General features: G+C 44.3%; 1 long non-coding RNA gene across 3 annotated transcripts; it reads right to left on the minus strand.

Annotated features, from left to right (window-relative positions):
- Positions 1–1,956: 1,956 nt before the first annotated feature.
- On the minus strand, positions 1,957–4,749 carry LOC311115182. 3 transcript variants are annotated; one of them, XR_014611199.1, is made up of 3 exons: positions 4,039–4,749; positions 3,387–3,838; positions 1,957–3,238 (listed from the first exon to the last, which is right to left on the minus strand). It is a non-coding gene; the product is annotated as an uncharacterized lncRNA (long non-coding RNA). The 3 variants fall into 3 exon arrangements; XR_014611200.1 differs by having other exon boundaries at positions 1,957–2,494; positions 2,543–3,838; XR_014611201.1 differs by having other exon boundaries at positions 1,957–2,342; positions 2,391–3,838.
- Positions 4,750–8,562: the final 3,813 nt, after the last annotated feature.

Here is an 8,562-nt window from a genome sequence, read left to right on the forward strand (position 1 = left end):
CAGATATATTCTATAGTCAGAGGGCTGGTGAACTGCTGTGGGTAATGGTCAGATATATTCTATAGTCAGACTGAGGGCTGGTTGACCTTCTGTGGTAATGGTCAGATATATTCTATAGTCAGACTGAGGGCTGGTGACCTGCTGTGGTAATGGTCAGATATATTCTATAGTCAGACTGAGGGCTGGTGAACTGCTGTGGTAATGGTCAGATATATTCTATAGTCAGACTGAGGGCTGGTGAACTGCTGTGGTAATGGTCAGATATATTCTATAGTCAGACTGAGGGCTGGTGAACTGCTGTGGTAATGGTCAGATATATTCTATAGTCAGACTGAGGGCTGGTGAACTGCTGTGGTAATGGTCAGATATATTCTATAGTCAGAGGGCTGGTGAACTGCGGTGGTAATGGTCAGATATATTCTATAGTCAGAGGGCTGGTGAACTGCGGTGGTAATGGTCAGATATATTCTATAGTCAGAGGGCTGGTGAACTGCGGTGGTAATGGTCAGATATATTCTATAGTCAGAGGGCTGGTGAACTGCTGTGGTAATGGTCAGATATATTCTATAGTCAGACTGAGGGCTGGTGACCTGCTGTGGTAATGGTCAGATATATTCTATAGTCAGAGGGCTGGTGAACTGCGGTGGTAATGGTCAGATATATTCTATAGTCAGAGGGCTGGTGAACTGCGGTGGTAATGGTCAGATATATTCTATAGTCAGAGGGCTGGTGAACTGCTGTGGTAATGGTCAGATATATTCTATAGTCAGGCTGAGGGCTGGTGACCTGCTGTGGTAATGGTCAGATATATTCTATAGTCAGACTGAGGGCTGGTGACCTGCTGTGGTAATGGTCAGATATATTCTATAGTCAGAGGGCTGGTGACCTGCTGTGGTAATGGTCAGATATATTCTATAGTCAGACTGAGGGCTGGTGAACTGCTGTGGTAATGGTCAGATATATTCTATAGTCAGGCTGAGGGCTGGTGAACTGCTGTGGTAATGGTCAGATATATTCTATAGTCAGAGGGCTGGTGACCTGCTGTGGTAATGGTCAGATATATTCTATAGTCAGACTGAGGGCTGGTGAACTGCTGTGGTAATGGTCAGATATATTCTATAGTCAGACTGAGGGCTGGTGAACTGCTGTGGTAATGGTCAGATATATTCTATAGTCAGAGGGCTGGTGAACTGCTGTGGTAATGGTCAGATATATTCTATAGTCAGAGGGCTGGTGACCTGCTGTGGTAATGGTCAGATATATTCTATAGTCAGGCTGAGGGCTGGTGAACTGCTGTGGTAATGGTCAGATATATTCTATAGTCAGGCTGAGGGCTGGTGAACTGCTGTGGTAATGGTCAGATATATTCTATAGTCAGAGGGCTGGTGAACTGCTGTGGTAATGGTCAGATATATTCTATAGTCAGACTGAGGGCTGGTGACCTGCTGTGGTAATGGTCAGATATATTCTATAGTCAGAGGGCTGGTGAACTGCTGTGGTAATGGTCAGATATATTCTATAGTCAGACTGAGGGCTGGTGACCTGCTGTGGTAATGGTCAGATATATTCTATAGTCAGAGGGCTGGTGAACTGCTGTGGTAATGGTCAGATATATTCTATAGTCAGACTGAGGGCTGGTGAACTGCTGTGGTAATGGTCAGATATATTCTATAGTCAGAGGGCTGGTGACCTGCTGTGGTAATGGTCAGATATATTCTATAGTCAGAGGGCTGGTGACCTGCTGTGGTAATGGTCAGATATATTCTATAGTCAGAGGGCTGGTGACCTGCTGTGGTAATGGTCAGATATATTCTATAGTCAGACTGAGGGCTGGTGAACTGCTGTGGTAATGGTCAGATATATTCTATAGTCAGGCTGAGGGCTGGTGAACTGCTGTGGTAATGGTCAGATATATTCTATAGTCAGGCTGAGGGCTGGTGAACTGCTGTGGTAATGGTCAGATATATTCTATAGTCAGAGGGCTGGTGAACTGCTGTGGTAATGGTCAGATATATTCTATAGTCAGAGGGCTGGTGAACTGCTGTGGTAATGGTCAGATATATTCTATAGTCAGACTGAGGGCTGGTGAACTGCTGTGGTAATGGTCAGATATATTCTATAGTCAGAGGGCTGGTGACCTGCTGTGGTAATGGTCAGATATATTCTATAGTCAGACTGAGGGCTGGTGAACTGCTGTGGTAATGGTCAGATATATTCTATAGTCAGAGGGCTGGTGACCTGCTGTGGTAATGGTCAGATATATTCTATAGTCAGACTGAGGGCTGGTGAACTGCTGTGGTAATGGTCAGATATATTCTATAGTCAGACTGAGGGCTGGTGACCTGCTGTGGTAATGGTCAGATATATTCTATAGTCAGAGGGCTGGTGACCTGCTGTGGTAATGGTCAGATATATTCTATAGTCAGACTGAGGGCTGGTGAACTGCTGTGGTAATGGTCAGATATATTCTATAGTCAGACTGAGGGCTGGTGACCTGCTGTGGTAATGGTCAGATATATTCTATAGTCAGAGGGCTGGTGACCTGCTGTGGTAATGGTCAGATATATTCTATAGTCAGACTGAGGGCTGGTGAACTGCTGTGGTAATGGTCAGATATATTCTATAGTCAGACTGAGGGCTGGTGACCTGCTGTGGTAATGGTCAGATATATTCTATAGTCAGAGGGCTGGTGACCTGCTGTGGTAATGGTCAGATATATTCTATAGTCAGAGGGCTGGTGAACTGCTGTGGTAATGGTCAGATATATTCTATAGTCAGAGGGCTGGTGACCTGCTGTGGTAATGGTCAGATATATTCTATAGTCAGAGGGCTGGTGAACTGCTGTGGTAATGGTCAGATATATTCTATAGTCAGACTGAGGGCTGGTGAACTGCTGTGGTAATGGTCAGATATATTCTATAGTCAGAGGGCTGGTGAACTGCTGTGGTAATGGTCAGATATATTCTATAGTCAGACTGAGGGCTGGTGAACTGCTGTGGTAATGGTCAGATATATTCTATAGTCAGGCTGAGGGCTGGTGACCTGCTGTGGTAATGGTCAGATATATTCTATAGTCAGAGGGCTGGTGAACTGCTGTGGTAATGGTCAGATATATTCTATAGTCAGACTGAGGGCTGGTGAACTGCTGTGGTAATGGTCAGATATATTCTATAGTCAGAGGGCTGGTGACCTGCTGTGGTAATGGTCAGATATATTCTATAGTCAGAGGGCTGGTGACCTGCTGTGGTAATGGTCAGATATATTCTATAGTCAGAGGGCTGGTGAACTGCTGTGGTAATGGTCAGATATATTCTATAGTCAGAGGGCTGGTGAACTGCTGTGGTAATGGTCAGATATATTCTATAGTCAGACTGAGGGCTGGTGACCTGCTGTGGTAATGGTCAGATATATTCTATAGTCAGACTGAGGGCTGGTGAACTGCTGTGGTAATGGTCAGATATATTCTATAGTCAGAGGGCTGGTGAACTGCTGTGGTAATGGTCAGATATATTCTATAGTCAGACTGAGGGCTGGTGACCTGCTGTGGTAATGGTCAGATATATTCTATAGTCAGACTGAGGGCTGGTGACCTGCTGTGGTAATGGTCAGATATATTCTATAGTCAGACTGAGGGCTGGTGAACTGCTGTGGTAATGGTCAGATATATTCTATAGTCAGAGGGCTGGTGAACTGCTGTGGTAATGGTCAGATATATTCTATAGTCAGAGGGCTGGTGACCTGCTGTGGTAATGGTCAGATATATTCTATAGTCAGACTGAGGGCTGGTGACCTGCTGTGGTAATGGTCAGATATATTCTATAGTCAGAGGGCTGGTGACCTGCTGTGGTAATGGTCAGATATATTCTATAGTCAGAGGGCTGGTGAACTGCTGTGGTAATGGTCAGATATATTCTATAGTCAGAGGGCTGGTGAACTGCTGTGGTAATGGTCAGATATATTCTATAGTCAGACTGAGGGCTGGTGAACTGCTGTGGTAATGGTCAGATATATTCTATAGTCAGGCTGAGGGCTGGTGACCTGCTGTGGTAATGGTCAGATATATTCTATAGTCAGACTGAGGGCTGGTGACCTGCTGTGGTAATGGTCAGATATATTCTATAGTCAGAGGGCTGGTGAACTGCTGTGGTAATGGTCAGATATATTCTATAGTCAGACTGAGGGCTGGTGAACTGCTGTGGTAATGGTCAGATATATTCTATAGTCAGAGGGCTGGTGACCTGCTGTGGTAATGGTCAGATATATTCTATAGTCAGACTGAGGGCTGGTGACCTGCTGTGGTAATGGTCAGATATATTCTATAGTCAGGCTGAGGGCTGGTGAACTGCTGTGGTAATGGTCAGATATATTCTATAGTCAGAGGGCTGGTGAACTGCTGTGGTAATGGTCAGATATATTCTATAGTCAGACTGAGGGCTGGTGAACTGCTGTGGTAATGGTCAGATATATTCTATAGTCAGAGGGCTGGTGACCTGCTGTGGTAATGGTCAGATATATTCTATAGTCAGAGGGCTGGTGACCTGCTGTGGTAATGGTCAGATATATTCTATAGTCAGAGGGCTGGTGAACTGCTGTGGTAATGGTCAGATATATTCTATAGTCAGAGGGCTGGTGACCTGCTGTGGTAATGGTCAGATATATTCTATAGTCAGAGGGCTGGTGAACTGCTGTGGTAATGGTCAGATATATTCTATAGTCAGGCTGAGGGCTGGTGAACTGCTGTGGTAATGGTCAGATATATTCTATAGTCAGAGGGCTGGTGACCTGCTGTGGTAATGGTCAGATATATTCTATAGTCAGACTGAGGGCTGGTGAACTGCTGTGGTAATGGTCAGATATATTCTATAGTCAGACTGAGGGCTGGTGACCTGCTGTGGTAATGGTCAGATATATTCTATAGTCAGAGGGCTGGTGACCTGCTGTGGTAATGGTCAGATATATTCTATAGTCAGACAGAGGGCTGGTGACCTGCTGTGGTAATGGTCAGATATATTCTATAGTCAGAGGGCTGGTGAACTGCTGTGGTAATGGTCAGATATATTCTATAGTGAGACTGAGGGCTGGTGAACTGCTGTGGTAATGGTCAGATATATTCTATAGTCAGACTGAGGGCTGGTGACCTGCTGTGGTAATGGTCAGATATATTCTATAGTCAGAGGGCTGGTGACCTGCTGTGGTAATGGTCAGATATATTCTATAGTCAGACTGAGGGCTGGTGACCTGCTGTGGTAATGGTCAGATATATTCTATAGTCAGAGGGCTGGTGACCTGCTGTGGTAATGGTCAGATATATTCTATAGTCAGAGGGCTGGTGAACTGCTGTGGTAATGGTCAGATATATTCTATAGTCAGAGGGCTGGTGAACTGCTGTGGTAATGGTCAGATATATTCTATAGTCAGACTGAGGGCTGGTGAACTGCTGTGGTAATGGTCAGATATATTCTATAGTCAGAGGGCTGGTGAACTGCTGTGGTAATGGTCAGATATATTCTATAGTCAGAGGGCTGGTGACCTGCTGTGGTAATGGTCAGATATATTCTATAGTCAGAGGGCTGGTGACCTGCTGTGGTAATGGTCAGATATATTCTATAGTCAGGCTGGGGGCTGGTGAACTGCTGTGGTAATGGTCAGATATATTCTATAGTCAGAGGGCTGGTGAACTGCTGTGGTAATGGTCAGATATATTCTATAGTCAGAGGGCTGGTGAACTGCTGTGGTAATGGTCAGATATATTCTATAGTCAGGCTGAGGGCTGGTGAACTGCTGTGGTAATGGTCAGATATATTCTATAGTCAGAGGGCTGGTGAACTGCTGTGGTAATGGTCAGATATATTCTATAGTCAGACTGAGGGCTGGTGAACTGCTGTGGTAATGGTCAGATATATTCTATAGTCAGGCTGAGGGCTGGTGAACTGCTGTGGTAATGGTCAGATATATTCTATAGTCAGAGGGCTGGTGACCTGCTGTGGTAATGGTCAGATATATTCTATAGTCAGAGGGCTGGTGAACTGCTGTGGTAATGGTCAGATATATTCTATAGTCAGAGGGCTGGTGAACTGCTGTGGTAATGGTCAGATATATTCTATAGTCAGAGGGCTGGTGAACTGCTGTGGTAATGGTCAGATATATTCTATAGTCAGAGGGCTGGTGAACTGCTGTGGTAATGGTCAGATATATTCTATAGTCAGAGGGCTGGTGAACTGCTGTGGTAATGGTCAGATATATTCTATAGTCAGACTGAGGGCTGGTGACCTGCTGTGGTAATGGTCAGATATATTCTATAGTCAGAGGGCTGGTGAACTGCTGTGGTAATGGTCAGATATATTCTATAGTCAGGCTGAGGGCTGGTGAACTGCTGTGGTAATGGTCAGATATATTCTATAGTCAGACTGGGGGCTGGTGAACTGCTGTGGTAATGGTCAGATATATTCTATAGTCAGAGGGCTGGTGAACTGCGGTGGTAATGGTCAGATATATTCTATAGTCAGAGGGCTGGTGAACTGCTGTGGTAATGGTCAGATATATTCTATAGTCAGACAGAGGGCTGGTGAACTGCTGTGGTAATGGTCAGATATATTCTATAGTCAGACAGAGGGCTGGTGAACTGCTGTGGTAATGGTCAGATATATTCTATAGTCAGACTGAGAGTTGGTGAACTGCGGTGTTGGGGGATTTTGGATGGTTGTTTGTGTAGTAAAATATCTATGCATCCCATACACACAGTAAGCCATATTCCTCTTCCCTGTCTTCCCCTTGGGCCAAACTGGCAGAGATATATAGAGGGTAGTGATCTGCATACAAACAAGACACACAAACACACACAAACACACACAAACACACACAAACACACACTGTTCAAGCCTCTCCTGAGAGGCCAAAGGCTCTCTCAAAGTTTGTGGCCTCAGAAATGCCTGGAGAAAATGAATGTGATTGTTATTGTTTCCTTTGTCTGGGTGAAAGCTGTCCAACCCTCCGTTATAACAATAGGAATTACTAGAGATGATCATCTAGTCCTTCACTAAGACTCTGGAGTTCAACCCTCCATTATAACAAAAGGAATTACTAGAGATGTTCATCTAGTCCTTCACTAAGACTCTGGAGTTCAACCCTCTATTATAACAAAAGGAATTACTAGAGATGTTCATCTCGTCCTTCACTAAGACTCTAGAGTTCAACCCTCTATTTTAACAAAAGGAATTACTAGAGATGTTCATCTCCTCTTTCACTAAGACTCTGGAGTTCAAAGGAGACAAAACAACAAAGCAATGACGCACACACTCATTGGAGAAGCAGAGGATGAATCTCCCTCAGTAGACAGATTTGACCCCTAAGCACAGGAAGTAGATTTACAGAGTCCTCAACTGAGCTGATGGCTGTAGCAGTAGCCGTGTGTGTGTGTGTGTGTGTGTGTGTGTGTGTGTGTGTGTGTGTGTGTGTGTGTGTGTGTGTGTGTGTGTGTGTGTGTGTGTGTGTCTGTGTGCCCAGACAGCTGTGGGAGGATTTCTAGTCCATCCTCTCTCTCTCTCTCTCTCTCTCTCTCTCTCTCTCTCTCTCTCTCTCTCTCCTCTCTCTCTCTCTCTCTCTCTCTCTCTCTCTCTCTCTCTCTCTCTCTATCTCTCTCTCTCTCTCTAATTCAAGGGCTTTATTGGCATGGGAAACATATGTTTACATTGCCAAAGCAAGTGAAATAGATCATAAACAAAAGTGAAAAATGTACAGTAAATATTACACTCACAAAAGTTCATATTATGTCTATATACAGTGTTATAATGATGTGTAAATAGTTAAAGTACATAAGGGAAAATAAATAAACATAAATATGGGTTGTATTTACAATGGTGTTTGTTCTTCACTGGTTGACCTTTTCTTGTGGCAACAGGTCACAAATCTTGCTGCTGTGATGGCACACTGTGATTTTTCACCCAGTAGATAAGGGAGTTTATCAAAATTGGGTTTGTTTTCTAATTCTTTGTGGATCGCTGTAATCTGAGGGAAATATGTGTCTCTAATATGGTCATACGTTTGGCAGGAGGTTAGGAAGTGCAGCTCAGTTTCCACCTCATTTTGTGGGCAGTGTGCACATAGCCTGTCTTCTCTTGAGAGCCAGGTCTGCCTACAGCGGCCTTTCTCAATAGCAAGGCTATGCTCACTGAGTCAGTACATAGTCAAAGCTTTCCTTAATTTTGGGTCAGTCACAGTGGTCAGGTATTCTGCCACTGTGTACTCTCTGTTTAGGGCCAAATAGCATTCTAGTTTGCTCTGTTGTTTTGTAAATTCTTTCCAATGTGTCAAGTAATTCTCTTTTTGTTTTCTCATGATTTGGTTGGGTCTAATTGTGTTGTTGTTGTTGTTGTTGTTGTTGTCCTGGGGCTGTGTGGGGTCTGTTTGTGTTTGTGAACAGAGCCCCAGGACCAGCTTGCTTAGGGGGCTCTTCTCCAGGTTCATCTCTCTGTAGGTGATGGCTTTGTTATGGAAGGTTTGGGAATCGCTTCCTTTTAGGTGGTTGTAGAATTTAACGGCTCTTTTCTGGATTTTGATAATTAG

This window comes from Coregonus lavaretus (assembly GCF_964263955.1).
Source record: "Coregonus lavaretus genome assembly, contig: HAP1_SCAFFOLD_8732, whole genome shotgun sequence".
NCBI lineage: Eukaryota > Metazoa > Chordata > Actinopteri > Salmoniformes > Salmonidae > Coregonus > Coregonus lavaretus.